Raw genomic sequence first — 16,753 nt, forward strand, 5'->3', positions numbered from 1 at the left:
CGACAAAAAATTTTGCTGCAAAGTATAATACAGTGTGTAAAAGCCAAATGGAATAAATTCATTATTTAGGTTACTGTACATATTTATAAAAAATCCCGAAACACGTCAAATTTAAATTATAACTTGACATTCTTTAACGTGAAAATGCAACCCCTACCTTCAACCCCCTTAAAATGACAGGTACAACCCCCAATTTTTAAAATAGGAAGTATAGGCTTGTGATATATCGTTTGAAAGGTCTTTTCATTCTCCATTCAAAAATGTTGTCGCTTTCAAGTTTATTAAGATTAATTAAGATAAAATAAATTAAAATCATGTGGTTACCGAAATTCGCTACAATACAATCAAAAACTAAAATGTAATGCAAAACGTAATATAATGTAGAACACGAAAAAGAACTATGAATGTTAATGAAGTAGATGTTCAAAATGTTCACCGCGAACGTCTTGGCAACATTCTAATCTCAAATAAAACTGTCTTCTAACATTATTTAACATAACAGGCGTGATCGACCTAATCGCAAGTGTTATTCGTTCTTTTAAATCATTTAAATCAGAAGGTTTAGTTTTGTACACACGGCTCTTCACATATCCCCATAAAAATAAATCTAATAATGTAAGATCAGGTGATCGCGCTGGCCATTCAATCGATCCTCGCCTCCCTATCCACCGATTGGGAAATATTGTATCGAGGTACTGCTGGACATTTGGTAATGTGGTGGTGCTCCATCCTGCTGAAACCATATCGTATTCGCTGGAACTTGAGAGTTTCCTGGATCAGGATATAAATTTGCCAACGTTGGAATGACATAATATTTAAGTAGTGCCAAATAATTTTTGCCATTTAAGTTGCCCTAAATGAAAAAGGGACCAATAATATTGTTTCCTACAATCCCTACCCAAACATTAACCTTTTGAGGGTATTGAGTGTGTTCTTCTCTCATCCAGTGAGGATTTTCCGTGACCCAGTAGCGGAAATTTTGCCGATTAGCATGACCGTTAAGTGAAAAAGTACACTCATCAGAAAACATAACGTCTTCTAATTGGATAATATTGTTATCCAACATGTGCATCATTTGCTCACAAAAAAGTTCTCCTATCAAAATCGTCTTCCATGAGCTCCTGAGTAGGTATCATCTTATAGGGATGCAATTTATTTTCTTTTAATATGTTGTATGGCTAGCATTGAATGTAGTGGATGCCTGTCTACTCGATGTATGTGGATTTTCCTGAAACTCAACCAACACATATAATTTGAGTTCATCACTCAGTGCATTGGCAGCTGCTTTTTTTTATCTGCCTTACATGACCAAACTCGCGAAACTGCTTCTCTATTTTACTTATTGTTCCTTGGGATATAGGCGGTAAATTAGGAAATTTCTCATGAAATAGGCGAGTTACTTCCTGTTTTGTTCGGGTGTTATCTCCGTAACCAATCATTTGTAAAACTGTTAATTTATGCATTTCCGTTAATCTAACCATTTTCCAGAATTGAATTGAACGAACTTTTTACTTAAAATAAAATACTGACAACTTTAATAAAACAATTTACTAATGCGTGTTAAAATTCTTTAAAGTTTTTTAATGGTTACCATCTAAAAACCACATTGCTATGGTTTTTATTCACTTTCTCATTATCAAGACCTAAACGGGAAATAAGTTTTGAGTATATTTTAGCGAATTTCGGTAACCACATGATTTTAATTTATTTTATCTTAATTAATCTTAATAAACTTGAAAGCGACAACATTTTTGAATAGAGAATGAAAAGACCTTTCAAACGATATATCACAAGCCTATACTTCCTATTTTAAAAATTGGGGGTTGTACCTGTCATTCTAAGGGGGTTGAAGGTAGGGGTTGCATTTTCACGTTAAAGAATGTCAAGTTATAATTTAAATTTGACGTGTTTCGGGATTTTTTATAAATATGTACAGTAACCTAAATAATGAATTTATTCCATTTGGCTTTTACACACTGTATACTTAACAAAAGTATTATTCGTCTAAACGATTTAAATTCTATCTCTGTTAAATTCTGTTCAGTCCTAGTTGAATTTAAAGCAATATGTTTCTAAAATGTAGAGCAACGGAGACAAGTTTTGGTGGAATGATCTTTTATCTCAGATCGGAAACGTAAATAATGACAATTACCGCAAGATAAGATTAAACACCCAAACATAACAAAACTATATATATCTCAAATGGATAACGGTATAGAAATTTCAAAAATACCGTTTTGTTTATAAACAGATAGGTAGCCTACTACGATTGTTCATTTTTTATTCATAGACTTTTGTAGTCTCTGCATATATTTACATTACTTCTACAAAAATCAAATAATTTTAAAAACTATGTGTCACGCAGTATATCTGTTTATTTTTATGTACTTACTATCAATAAAAATAGTTGATTTGATGTATTTACTAGAAGACAGGGAATGGGAGTGTTTCGATCCGAATTTCTGCAGAGAATTCGAAATTTTGTGCTTGTACGAAGAAGAACGTCAACCTCAGGTGTTAGTTCGATCAGGACCTTGTGGATGCTGTTACGAGTGTGAACATATTCGATAAAAGGTAAATCTAAAAATATTAAGTTTGGAAGATAAATAATAAATTATTTAATTCATTTACAATAAAATTCTTTCATTAAAGAAAGTATCTTTAATGAAGTTACTTTCTGCTTTTGTTACTCTGGAACCAAACTAATTAATTCTTTACATGATTTAATCTTAGTCATTTATTCTAATTTTTTCTCGTATTAATACTCCAGTCGTCAGAGACGAAAATACCACTGAACGTCTATAAATTATACAAACAAGCTGTCCATTTTGAGACCCCAAAGATGCAATAAAAAATTTATCAGTACTATCCCCGGCCTTCCCCCTAAAACCAACCCGGCCTTCCACCTAGGGGGGAAAACTCTCTGAAAAATCAACTTGACAGTAAAAATTCGATATCTTTTGTTCAGAGGGTCCTATCGACAAAAATCAAATTGCGTTTTAAAGGTGATGAGTGTAGCTTTCGTATGTAATTTTTGAATTTAGCCGCAACTAAGCTCAGTTATTATAAAGAGATTAAATAAATAAACGTTGTGCGAGTTTTGCCATTTTTTACGATTCTCATAAGATCAATAAAATTTATAAATTTCATTGACAGGTCATTATGGAATCTTAATTTTTCGAGCCTAATCTTTAAAACCTATAAGATGAAATTTCAGTTTTGTGTTTGTCAACAAATGTTGAGGCATTTGGAATACGTCTAAAACAATGCTGAATTTAAACTTTCATATTACAAACGATCTAAAACGTTCTTCTTTTTGATTACACCAGTCGATAAGTTCCAAACTACACAACTTCATCTACAAATTTTACCCAATACCTTTATCGTGAAGGCATTTTCCATCAAGTGTGATCGTTTGAATGTAAAAGTTTAAAATCTGTGTTTTTTAGGCATATTTCAAATGCCTTATTCTTCTTCTTCTTTAAGTTCCATCTTCTATCGAAGGTTGGAAATCATCATGGCTATGCGGACTCTGTTGACTGCCGCTCTAAAAAGTTCTGCACTACTGCATTCAAACCATTTCCTTAAGTTCTTAAGCCAGGATATTCTTCGTCTTTCGTCGGATTTTGCCTTGCATAATAAGTTGTAATAATGCGTATTTTTGCCCTCTCATCACATGTCCTAAGTACTCAAGTCTTCGTCTTTTGATAGTAAATGCCTCATATTTGTTGTCAATGAAATTAATAAATTTTGTTGATCTCATGAGAATCGTAAAAATGTCGAAAATCGCGCAACGTTTATTTATTAAACAGATTTATAGAAACTTTCTTCATTTGAGGCTAAATACAAAAATAAATTGCATACTAAAGTTACACACTTCACCTTTAAAACGCATTTTGATTTTTGTCGATAGGACACTCTGATCAAAAGATATCGAATTTTTACCGTTGAGTTGATACAAATTTTATTTAAAATTAATTTCACGCATGTAACACATTCAACATCATCGGTCGCTTCAAGCGTTGTTTCTGAGAAAACGGTTCATTCTACACAAAAAGTGGTAGGTAATAAACATTTTTATTCAAAATTATCTCAGCTACATTTTCTCCCTGCGGAGGGAGGTTTTCAGGGAGTAGGTAAACTTTTACGCACATTTTTTGGAGTCCCAAAAGTGACATTCTCAGCAAAATTCAGGTTGGTCATATAATTTTTAGAGAGGTATTTAGTACATAAATATTATCTTTATATAAGTTTAATGAGCCACAATGATTGTAATGAAAATTACGTGTTTAAAAAACGTTTAACGTTTCGACTTTCATTCAAAAAACCTTTTTAAAAATTGTGCGAAAAGTATAACCAACAAGTTGTTCAGTTGAGTTATGTTTTTTAAAACTGGTAATTGACTTATTTGGCCTCGATCTTGTAGGCAATAGCCTTGTTTTGAAGGCTATTTCCTTCAAAAGATTAGATAATGAAGAGATATAAAATTCTGACTGTTTTTACTATTTAAATGGGAATAAACCACAATTAAAGGTTAAAGTACGTTTATTAACGTTTCAATTTCTACTTCGGAAATCGTTCTCAAAATACAAACATTAGTAAATTAAACAAATTTTGTTTTTTTAATTAAACAAAAGAGTATTTCATAGATGCAGTTCTTTGGTATTTCTTGTATGTTAGGTTTGGTTTTGGACAAGGTAGATCTCAATGTTTTGTTTTGAATATTGTGATGCTTGTGGTGTTTTGTTGTTTCCTTTTTTTAATCTTGTGAAATTCCTTGTTTATAAATGACAATGGGTAGTCTACTTGAGGTACGCACAAAGTACAATGAAAAGATGCATCGATAAACAAACAAACAAACATCAGCAATATGTAACAGGAAAAAACAAACTCATCAGTAAGATGTAGCAAGCTTTAGTTGCCAAACAAGCTTTGGTTGCCTAAAAAAAGACGTTAACAACAAGAAAATATCAACAATAGCGGATTATTAAAGAAAATCGCAGCCTTCACCTACAATTATACAAAATACATATACAACACATAATACACAAATATATAATCTACGTTAAACATACATTATACAAACAAATAAAACACACAAAACAGTCAGAATTTGATATTCTGAGGGTAAAAACACAAATTTTTTGTCAACAAAAACAAGGCTATTGTCTAAGGATAAATAATTCAACCGTCAGTTTTTAAAAACATATGCCATGCGGTCCATATGTATGGAATAAATTCATTTTTACCGTTATCATGTACTATTTGAAAAAAACCTGAAGCAAGTCGATTTTTATTCTTAAATTTACAATTTGCTGTATGAAAATATTATCCCCTTCCAGCGCCCCTTTTGAATTATAAGCACCCCCTCAAAAATTTTAAATAACAAAGGGGGTCGTATGGCACCTTGTTAGAAAGAGATTTTAGTCCTCTGTTCAGCAAATAAAGTTTTTTGAGTTTGTGCAATCATAACTGACAAAATTGATTTTTACAATTAAATTAAATGTTCAATTTGACCACCATTATTCACTTCTTGACAATGATAAATTGAAAAAACTGTATATTTCTGAACAGTAGACTAAAATCCCTTTCTAATAAGGTGCCTCGCTACCCCCTTTGTTATTTATAATTTTCGAGGGCATGCTTATAATTCGAAAGGGGTGCTGGAGTGGGATAATATTTTCATACTGTAAATTGTCAATTTAAGAATAAAAATCGACCTGTTTTAGGTTTTTTTTTTCAGATAGTACATAATAACGCCAAAAATGAATTTATTCCATACATACGGGCCGCATTTTATATATATTTGTGATTCTTGTATTTCGTGATTCATCCATTGTCTGGCATCCTCTTCGTTTTCCCTCTTTGGTCCCAGTATTTTTCTCATAATCTTCCTCTCAAAGACTTTCAATTGCTTTCTCCTCTTTTACTGTTAATGTAAATTTTTCTGCAGTATATTGCAATATGTGCAATATCGATTTTTGCTATTTTTTACGATTCTCGTGAGATTTTTAAAATCAAGCAACGTTTATTTATTTAAAACTTTTATAGAAACTTAAAAACGCTTTTTGATTTTTACCGACAGGACACTCTAATCCAGGGATCCTCACTAGGATTTCTTTGAGAACCTAATAGTTTGAATGAAATTTTCCTCAGGGCCGCAAGTACAAGTGGTGGTATGAAATAACTTTAAAACTATATGACTATGACTATAACATAAGTTTATTACAAGTTACGTAAAAACAATATAATTATAAATTATATGGACTGTTTTGCATGTAAAAAGTAGGAAAATGTCTTTGACTTGACTCCAGTAATGTCAAGTCCTGAATTTGTTAATTCTTTGAAGTCGACGGGCGAAATCTTTCACAGCTCTCTAGAATGGCATCTATGTTAGCAGGTTATGAAGAAACTGAAATTTTCAAAATGTTTTCAAAGTTCTCACTAGTCAGCCTAGATCTGTACTTGTTTTTTATGAACTTCAGCTTACTGAATGTAGATTCACAGACATATGTAGATGCAAAAATATACAAAATTTTCTGAGCACAGTCAATTAAGTTAGGAAATTTGTCATTTTCAACTGCTTCCCAAAACTTATAGTGAGCTTTTTGCTGCTTTTTTTTCTTTAAAAATACTTTTGAGCTCTGTATCATTCTGAAGATCAATTAACTCATTTTTCAAATCCCTAGCTTCGTATCCAAAAATAGAAAGATGAGCTATATTTGCTGTTGATATTGCTCATGGATTTTCCACCAAGCGAAATGATTCTTGGAACTTCCTGAAGTCACTAAACCTCGCAGACATTTCATCCTTTAGGTCTGCTAACAGCTTCAGTAGGTCAGAAATCTCTTGACTTTCATCTGGATTTTCATCAAACAGTGCTTTAACGGAAGGAAAGTTGGAATAATCTTCATTTGACAATTCTTCAATATACATATTCAGCTTCTGCTCCAGTGAAAACACAATTTGGTCAATGTGTCATTCATAATGGTCATTGTATCAGTGAGAAACGCTACTTTAAGCCACCAACTAAAATTATGAATATCAGAAAACTCTTTATTCTTTGTAGCCAAAAACAAAGTAATCTCATGTCGAATGCTAAAGAAACGTTCCAAAACTTTACCCTTACTTAGCCACCTCACTTCTGTGTGGTAAAGAATGTCCCCATATTGCGACATAAGTTCTTTTAAAAATTCTTGAAACTCTCTGTGGTTCAGTTCATTTGATCTTATGACATTTACAATCTTTACAAGTGTTTTCATAACACAGCTAAAATTTTCACCAAATTTATCAGCTGATGAATGATACAATTTTGTTTCATTGCCTAGCAGTCTGAGGGCCGCGAAAAATCGCTCCGAGGGCCGCATGCGGTCTTATCTTAAAAATTATCTCAGCTAGAGTTTTTATTAAAAATATTTTTTCTACATCGTACAGATTCTTGGTAAATCGATTCTTTCCGTTTTTCCACTCTACGAGGGGGTAATTTTGAGGGGAACCGTGGGAAAGAGTAGTAATAGTTTTTTCATACTTTTATGTTCAGTGACATTTTCGTGTCTTACAACTGGAGTATAAATAAATTTATTTATTATAATTATATATAATTTATATTTACTATAATATATGTTATAAACATCTTGAAGATATGAAATTTTTTATCGAAAAAAAAGCTCTGAAATAACAAGGTAATTATTTAAAGATTATCATCCTATTATTGACAATTTCGTCGAAAATGTCGCTCAAATTTGATCAGTAGTATCTCAGGAACCCCTGCTCCTTAATTAACTTTTTATCTTAAAAAAGCGTCCTGCCAAGTCCTTTTCAACACAGTTTTCTGATTTCAACACAGTTTAATTTAAGCTAATAGTTATATATTCTATTTATTTATAAGCCAAAAATCTGTTTATAATTTTAAAACATTAAGGGGGGCCCAATTAATCCTATTTCAATTCCATAAAGTACTTTAGATAGGTAAAGTGCTTTTTTATGAGTGAAAAAATTGGCAAACTTCTACATGGTCTAGTTTTTGTTGTGCAAGATTTTAAAAAATTTCAATTTACAAAAAAAATTAGATTGCAGAATTATGCGAAATTCGTTAAATTGATTTTGATTAAATTTATGTGGTTGAGTGGTTGAAAAACATTTAATTAAAAAAGGCTTGTTTCCACTCCTTTTTGTATTTATTGCTATTTTGCAGCAAGGGTAATAAATAAAAACATTTTTAATTATCCGTATCTTATAGAAAATTCAATTGTCGCTATTTTATTTCATTACGACTTGGATTCAAAATGAGTTGTTTTAAAGTAAAGGGAGGAAAGTAAAAAAGAAATCGATGTTTTGAGTTATTTTTAAATATTAAGATTTTTTTTTATTGTTTCTGACCCATTTGAGAGAGAGGGTAACTCAGTTATTATTACTGAAGTTGCCACACAACTTTTATTTTTTTTATTATTGCAAAAATTCGAATGCCCTCTCTCACATCCACCTCAAAACAGATCCGTCCTGGTCTATATATTATCGGAAAAGTCATTAAATACGTGGCTATTGAGATGTCTTAAGAAATAGTATATTACTTTATGAGGCGTAATAGAGGGCAAATCAAGAAAAGTCGCTTCTTTGCCGAATAAAGTATACTATTTTTTCTTCAAAGGTAGCAATTTTCAACCATAAATAGTACAATTCATACGCTATTTTTACTCGAAATGAACTGTGACAACTATCAAAGTCGTCTAGATGTTAGAAATTAAAATAATTAAGTCGTCGGTGGGATTTGCGTCTCCCTGGTTACAGTTATTTGACAGTTGTTTGCAATTATTAAAGACAGCTTATTGTTGTTGCAACCGCAAATTTAGTACGAAAATGGAAAACCTAAACGAAATTGAGTCCGCGGCTAATAATACAGTAGCACGTTTGGGGCCCTCCAAGTCCGGAAGAAAGTATCGGTTAGCGTACAAGCACTTCCAAGAGTGGTGCGATACAAGAGGAGTATGGCAAGTTACCGAAGACGTTTTACTGGCATATTTTAATATAATGGAAAATGAAAATAAATGGAAATCTTCTACAATGTGGTCACGATACTCTATAATAAAATCCGAGTTAGTTATTAGAAAAAATGTGGATATAAGCAAATGTTTAAAGTTACGTGCTTTTCTGAAAAAAACAAGCGAAGGATATACTGCAAAGAAGTCTAAAGTTTTCACTAAAGACGAGTTTGATAAATTTTTGTTTGAAGAGCCAGATAAGTTGTATTTAGGATTAAAGGTAAAAAAAATTATATTGCAAAGCATGTAGTATACTCTACTAAATTATAAAAATATTTCAGATTGTTTTGTTAATTGGGGTTACCGGCGCCTGTCGATGCGACGAAATGGTAAAAATGAAGACTGTGAACATTGAGGATAAAGAAAATGTAATAATTATCAAAATCCCTGACAGTAAAACACGACAAATTAGATCTTTTACGATAATTGGTCAAAACTACATTAAACTGTATAAAAAGTATGCATCACTGCGGCCTAAAAATTTCACAGAAAACCGATTTTTTATCAAGTACCAAAATGAAAAGTGTTATCGAAGCGTCATGGGAATACATTCGATCAGCGCAGTAGCCCAAAAAGTAGCTAGTTATTTAAATTTAAACGATATAAGCGCATACACGGGTCACTCTTTACGACGTACTTCAGCAACACTTTTAATTGATGGAGGCGGAAATCTAGAATGCCTCAAACGACATGGGGGCTGGAAATCAAGCACGGTTGCCGAAGTATATATAGAGGATTCAATAAGAAATATGAACGATAATGCTCAAAAAATTTTAAACCCTCATGATTCGCCAACATCGGGAATGATTGCTGAAAGTTGTTTTTGACCATCAGTATCATCAACAATTACCAATGCATATCAAGAGTCGGGAACATTTTTGCACGGTTTCAATTTTGAAAATGCCTCATTAACTAATTGTACTTTTAATATTACTATAAATAAAAATGATGTTTAATTGTTGTTAATGACATTTGTATTGTTGCTTTGTGACATGTTTCATATTGTTGCCATGACAACATTTTTCCCTCCGCCGTAAAGAAATGGGAAAAAAACTGCTGCCGGCGGAGACACCAAACTTTGACAGGATCAAGTTAGATAAGTAATGTCATCATTATTTGACATTTGAAGAAAAAACTTATTTCTCTGGACTACTAACGAAATACTAAACTTTTATGATTACACCATAAATATCAACTTTTAATAAAAATATAGAAATTGTTTTAAAATATTAAATTGAAAGGTATTCATTTCTAAGTAGAAATATCTAAAAAAAAAACCTGTCATTGTATGCGTTCAAACTGTATTCAGAATTAACGTTATTCCACTGGCGGCCAGTGAAATAACATTTAGAAAGAAAAAGACCTTATGAAAAAGATATTTACAAAATTGAGAAAAATTATACGAAGTAATAAAAAATATTATTAAAATTCATATTTTTTTAATTTTTAACTTTAACATCCCGTATTTAGAAAATAAGCAACCTTTTACCTAAGCATTTTTTGTTGAAACATGTTATTTTGAATTCAAAAATCTTCTGTTTGCACATACCTATGTAATTAGGTTTTTAGTTTTATAGATGATGGTTTTAGAAAATTAATTTTTAGAGACTTTTCAAAAAATACCAGATAATCTATTTGTTGTTAGTTTAACCTTAAGTAAAATTCATACCTTCGATTTATTTGTATTTAAACCACTGATTTATGAATATTTTTTTAGGCTTTCCAATTCCAACAAGTTTTAACTCTTGGCTTTCTTGAAGTTATTCTTCTGGTTAAAATGTACAATCCTACTTCTGCTAAGTGATGTTATTAAGCACTTCAATGTATATTACAAAATATTTTATTTACCATGTAAATATGTTTGTTAATTTTTTAATAAAGTTTTTATTATTTGTCAAGTTTTTAAAAAATATGGAACTTAGTGGATGGTCGTAAACAAAACTTAAAAGTGATTCATAAAGATCAACAGTTGACAGGTAACACAATAACTAGAAGACAGGAATAATAACTAGCAATCATTACTTCAGAGAATTATGATAATATTCAGTTAAGACAGTTACAGAGCCGGGCGCAAGAATTGGGATCGTTCACTTCTAGAAACAACTAATCTGTGAACATTTTCGGTAATATTAAGTGAACTAGATATTAAACTATAAAGTAATGTTCATTTAATTAAACTGATGACGTTTATGGATTTATAAACGAAACGTATTTAAATAAAGGATGAAGTAGCAGTATCATTTTTATCATTTTTATCATTTTTATAACCCTCCACAATAGTAGTGAACTACATAAATATATATATATATATATATATATATATATATATATATATATATATATATATATATATATATATATATATATATATTGTTATGATGTGTTGTTTGTTTGAATGATGAGCAATGAGTATTTTTAATAATAGAGGGTTTTTATCGCGGTTCTCAAAGAATTAGTTTGTAAGTACTTTTTTAAATTATCTTTATTATAACTATTATGAAACACACATATATATATATATATATATATATATATATATATATATATATATATATATATATCTAACCTAGCCAATGTAAATTTAAAATAAACTATCTTTAAATTTATATTCTTATAAAACTAATTAAATTCTATAGACAATGTAAAATTTAAACAAACTATCTTCAAAATTGAAACTGTTATGACACTAACTAAATTATATTAACAAAATTTTGTACCTTTCTTTCACTGAATGCCTAAATGAACTGTTTTCCACTATATAGATTCTAATCACCACTGAATGTCTTCGTACTTCGGTTATCCTTGTTTTTGTGAAATTACTTTTTCCAATTATCAGCTTCTACCAATTTAAGATATATTTTTCTTCACCAGCATTTATAAGCCACCAAGCAAACCAGCAAAACAGCATTTATATTTATTCTTCTTTTCAATATACCAATATCCAATTATTATAAGTTGATTTATACTAATCTTCAATCATAATATAATTTTAATTTCTTCCAATATTCTTCTAATATACTTTTTTAATCTTCAATAATTATTTGTGTATAATTATAAATGTGCATAATTTTTAATCTTCATTTAACTCACTATATTAAACAATTGGACTATTTGTAACTGATTGACTGTCTTGAAAATTCTGAACAATTGACTTCACTAATTAAATGAGTCTATCTTCTACTAACTTTCATAATAAACTGGCCATCTTGAATCCAAATCACGGGTATTTATATCTTTTCGGATGTTCCAGAACCATCTGGTAAGAAATCATGTTCTATTTAGTTCTATTTCTTCTATATGGATGTTCTCGAAAAAAGTATCTGTTCGATCCACCGACATAATCATTATTCCAGAATGTTCCAACATAAACAAAGGTCAAATTCTGCATTCTGGAGAATTCGTTAATGTTCTATTGATAATTTTGTTGACATTTAGGCTTTTCAGATCAGAATAAACATTTAAATCATTAAATATATATAAATTAAACATTTTAAACTAACATTATTATTATAACCCCACTTTATATTCGTAATTTATTAATTCCTGTCTGTCAATTTAAAGAGTATTTTTGGTTGCCTAGTCACATGGCTCACTTAAATATATCTACAAAATCATAATTACTAAAATACAACTTTTTAAAATAACCAACTACTTTTAATATCTAATATATAACTTATAAATTATTTTTAATCACTATTTTTCTTTCTCCTATATCATATCAATATATATATATATATATATATATATATATATATATATATACAAAACAAAAAGAGAAATCAAACGATTTCTACCTAGCGAAACCGAATTCAAATTTTTACCATTGTGCTTCCTAAAACCTGCGAAGCAAACAGCTTGATAATACTGGGCAAGGGAATCTAAAATTGCATTCCACATGCCATTCATTCTAGTCAAATATCTTAGTGAATTCAGTTTTGGTTCGGGAAAGATTTTTGTTTTGGTTCAGAGTAGTGGCTATACCGCTCTGAGGAGACCTAAAGAGGTCGAAATACGTATAAGCGGCTGTCGCTGCCCTGTATCAAAACAAAAATCTAATACCGTCATTATGTTTTATTAATTTACTTCGGTTGGAGTACCAGAAACTGAATTCATTACGAATTTTGACCATGATAAACGGCATGTGGAATGCAATTTTAGATTCCCTTGCCGAGTAATTTATCAAGCTGTTTGCTTCGCAAGTTTTAGGAAGCACAGTGGTAAAAATTTGAATTCGGTTTCGCCAGGTAGAAATCGTTTGATTTCTCTGTTTATTTTTAGATGGCTTAGTTACGTCTGTATATAGTTATTTTGATAACTATTGTCTAGGACGGGAAATATTTTTGTTTTGGTTCAGAGTAGTGGCTATACCGCTCTGAGGAGACCTAAAGAGGTCGAAATACGAATAAGCGGCTGTCGCTGCCCTGTATCAAAACAAAAATCTAATACCGTCATTATGTGATATATATATATATATATATATATATATATATATATATATATATATATATATATATATATATATATATATATATATGTATATATATATATATATATATATATATATATCATCAATCATAATATATATATATATATATATATATATATATATATATATATATATATATATATATATATATATATATATATATATATATATATATATATAATCAAACGTGTAATTGTGTCTGTCAACTTCTTTGGCATTGCGTATTTGAAAATATAGTCAACATCTTGTGGAAAGGTAGGGTGGGTGGAATAATACTGGTTATTTAAATTCTTTGCTACGTTTTTCTTTGCTACGTTTTTCCATTTTTCTTTCCAATTTATAAAAATTTTGTTATAATAATGTTGAAGGTCTTCCAATGTGAATATAGAAATATATATATAGTCCAACATGGGTCGCATCTTTAGCAAGCCGGCCAACCAGTTAATTTTCCTCGATACCAGTGTGATTGTTTACCCAAATAACTGTAATATCTTTACTATATGTTTTATTTTTTAAATGGGGATAAGCCACAATTAATGGTTAAATTAATTTTATTGACGTTTCGATTTCCACGTTCTAATATTATTAAATGGAAATTTAAACGTCAATAAAATTAATTTAACCTTTAATTGTGGCTTATTCCCATTTAAATAGTAATTACTTTAACATGCTACAAGAAAATGTTTTATTTTTAATAACGTAAAGAATACTATTTCTTTTATGTTTAGTCATATCTGATTTTAATCCTTTAAGGACCTATAATGAATCTGATAATATCACTGCTTTATTTAAATTGTGTAAATTTAGCCAATCTAATGTTTTTTCGATTGTTACCGCTTCAGCAGTATATATTGAACAATGTAATGGAAGTTTAATTTTCACAGATTCGCTTTTATGTGGAATGTGGAATATATATATATATATATATATATATATATATATATATATATATATATATATATATATATATATATATATATATATATATATATATATATATACCACATAATAACGAATAGTTATCAAAATAACTATATACGGACGTAACTAAGCCATCTAAAAACAAAAAGGGAAATCAAACGATTTCTACCTGGCGAAACCGAATTCAAATTTTTACCACTGTGCTTCCTAAAACTTGCGAAGCAAACAGCTTGATAAATTACTCGGCAAGGGAATCTAAAATGGAATATAGGGTAGGGTTGCCTACCCTATATTCCAGTTCTCACACCTAAGCTATTGAACATTTTCAAAAATGTTAGTGGCTTAAAAATTGCAACTAAGAATGTGAAAACGGTATCGAAGTTGTACATAAAGACAAAGGATCCTTTCACAATACAGGAGTCATCGAATGTTGTTTATTCTATACCATGTGCCAATTGTAAAAACGTGTATATCGGAGAATCATCTCGTAATTTTTACAATAGAGTAATATCACATCGCAGGAACATAAAAACTAAAAAGATAAACGCATGCGCGCTCACAGAACATGCATTAGCTTTAAAACATGAATTTAATTTCGAAGATTCCTGTATTTTGGCAAAGGAAAAAAACCATTCAAAACGTGTTTTCTTGGAAATGTGTTTCATAAAATCTAATACGTCTTGTATAAATAAAAAGTCAGACATAGATAAATTGAGCAACATTTATTGTTACTTACTGACAAAACATCAAAAATAAAATAAAGATTTACTTTTACATATACACACCATAATACACCTGCATACAAAACATGTTGCATACTATCAAGACAGGTTTAATATACTATTTCCATTAATATAATAGCAAGAACTCCTAATTACCTTTTAATCGCACTATTTTTGTTTTTTTTTTTCTGTTCTCTATGGATCAGTTAAAACACACCATTAAAAGATATCACGAACAAAATTTTAACTTTCCAACTAAATTTTAAAATGTATTTTGTCCATTATTTTACATGTTATATTTTATATAATGTGTTTTTAATGTTGAGTGTCGTAGCTTTACACATGATACTATGACTAACAAGATAGGATCTTCCCGTAGCACAAAATCGGTCGTGTTCGCAGAGCAGAATTTGAATTATTGTTAAAGTTAAATGGGATTTTTATGCATTTTGTGATGAAATTATTCAATTAGCAAAATAATAATATTAAATAAAGGTTTAATAATTACAGTAATCGTACACAAACGGATATCTCCAAACTATTTATTAAAAATTATTTATTGACACATACAAAAAATTGACATTACGAACGTGCAAGTCTCCAATTACGTCACGACTTATGCGCAATATCTTATCTTCTTAATCATAGTATCATGGCTTTACACAAATAATCTCAACGACTAGTAAGTTGTAATGACAATTTGAGATCTGTTGTAAATATTTACACTTTCTTCTAATTCAAGTGTCTTGAAGAAGGAATAAAAGAATTCCGAAAGCTCGACCAAAAGTCAAAAGAGTGTTTCTATAACATCCCGGCCAAATCTACTGACTGCAGCCCTAATAAACTGTGTTGTTTGGTTATACTTCATGTATACCGCCCATGATTGTCTAATATTCACTTTTATGTGCCTGTTGTACCGACTTGTTTCCTTATGTCATAGTCCCATTTTAAATTTGGACGTCTTCTTGGATACCACAATGTAATTCTAGTGGACCATCCATTATCAGTTCTTCTCGCTAAATATCCCACTCCCTGCCATTTTTAAGATTTATTTCTGTGGATACATCAGTGACCTTGGTTTTCTGTCTGATTTATTCTATGCTTTTTCGATCTCTCTTTGTTATACCATTTTATACCTAGCATCCATCGCTTTATTGACCTTTGAGTGACCTAGAGGTATGTAATAATTGATAGTATACACTGATCGAATGCTTTTTTCTTCAAGTAGAGTGGCATCTTTGATTTAAATATAGCTGCATTTCTACCAAAAGATGCTCAAGATAATTTCATTCTTCTGTTGATTTCAGTGAGTATGGAGCCAAATTTATGTATTGTAGCATTTTTAAATAAAACGAGCAGTTCTAGTTTATATAAATATATTTATTTATAAGTTTACAGTACGATAATATCTTATCAGCTAACTTAGCTAATATCAGCGCTACTTATATACAAGTTATTATGCGCATTAGCGCTTCGGTTTCATCCCGTTCGATACATCTGGAAGGTTTTCTAATACAGATCATCGTCGTCTCGAGATGCAACCGTTATATGGTCTACGTCGAAATAAGTAAGTTCGGTACAGTATT

General features: G+C 30.1%; 1 long non-coding RNA gene across 1 annotated transcript; it reads left to right on the forward strand.

The window, feature by feature from the left end:
• Nucleotides 1-2,113: 2,113 nt before the first annotated feature.
• LOC140433429 (uncharacterized) lies at nt 2,114-10,932 on the forward strand. Its single transcript, XR_011949960.1, has 2 exons — nt 2,114-2,574; nt 10,756-10,932. It is a non-coding gene; the product is annotated as an uncharacterized lncRNA (long non-coding RNA).
• The last annotated feature ends 5,821 nt before the right edge of the window (nt 10,933-16,753 follow it).

This window comes from Diabrotica undecimpunctata, chromosome 2, assembly GCF_040954645.1.
Source record: "Diabrotica undecimpunctata isolate CICGRU chromosome 2, icDiaUnde3, whole genome shotgun sequence".
NCBI classification, from domain to species: Eukaryota; Metazoa; Arthropoda; class Insecta; order Coleoptera; family Chrysomelidae; genus Diabrotica; species Diabrotica undecimpunctata.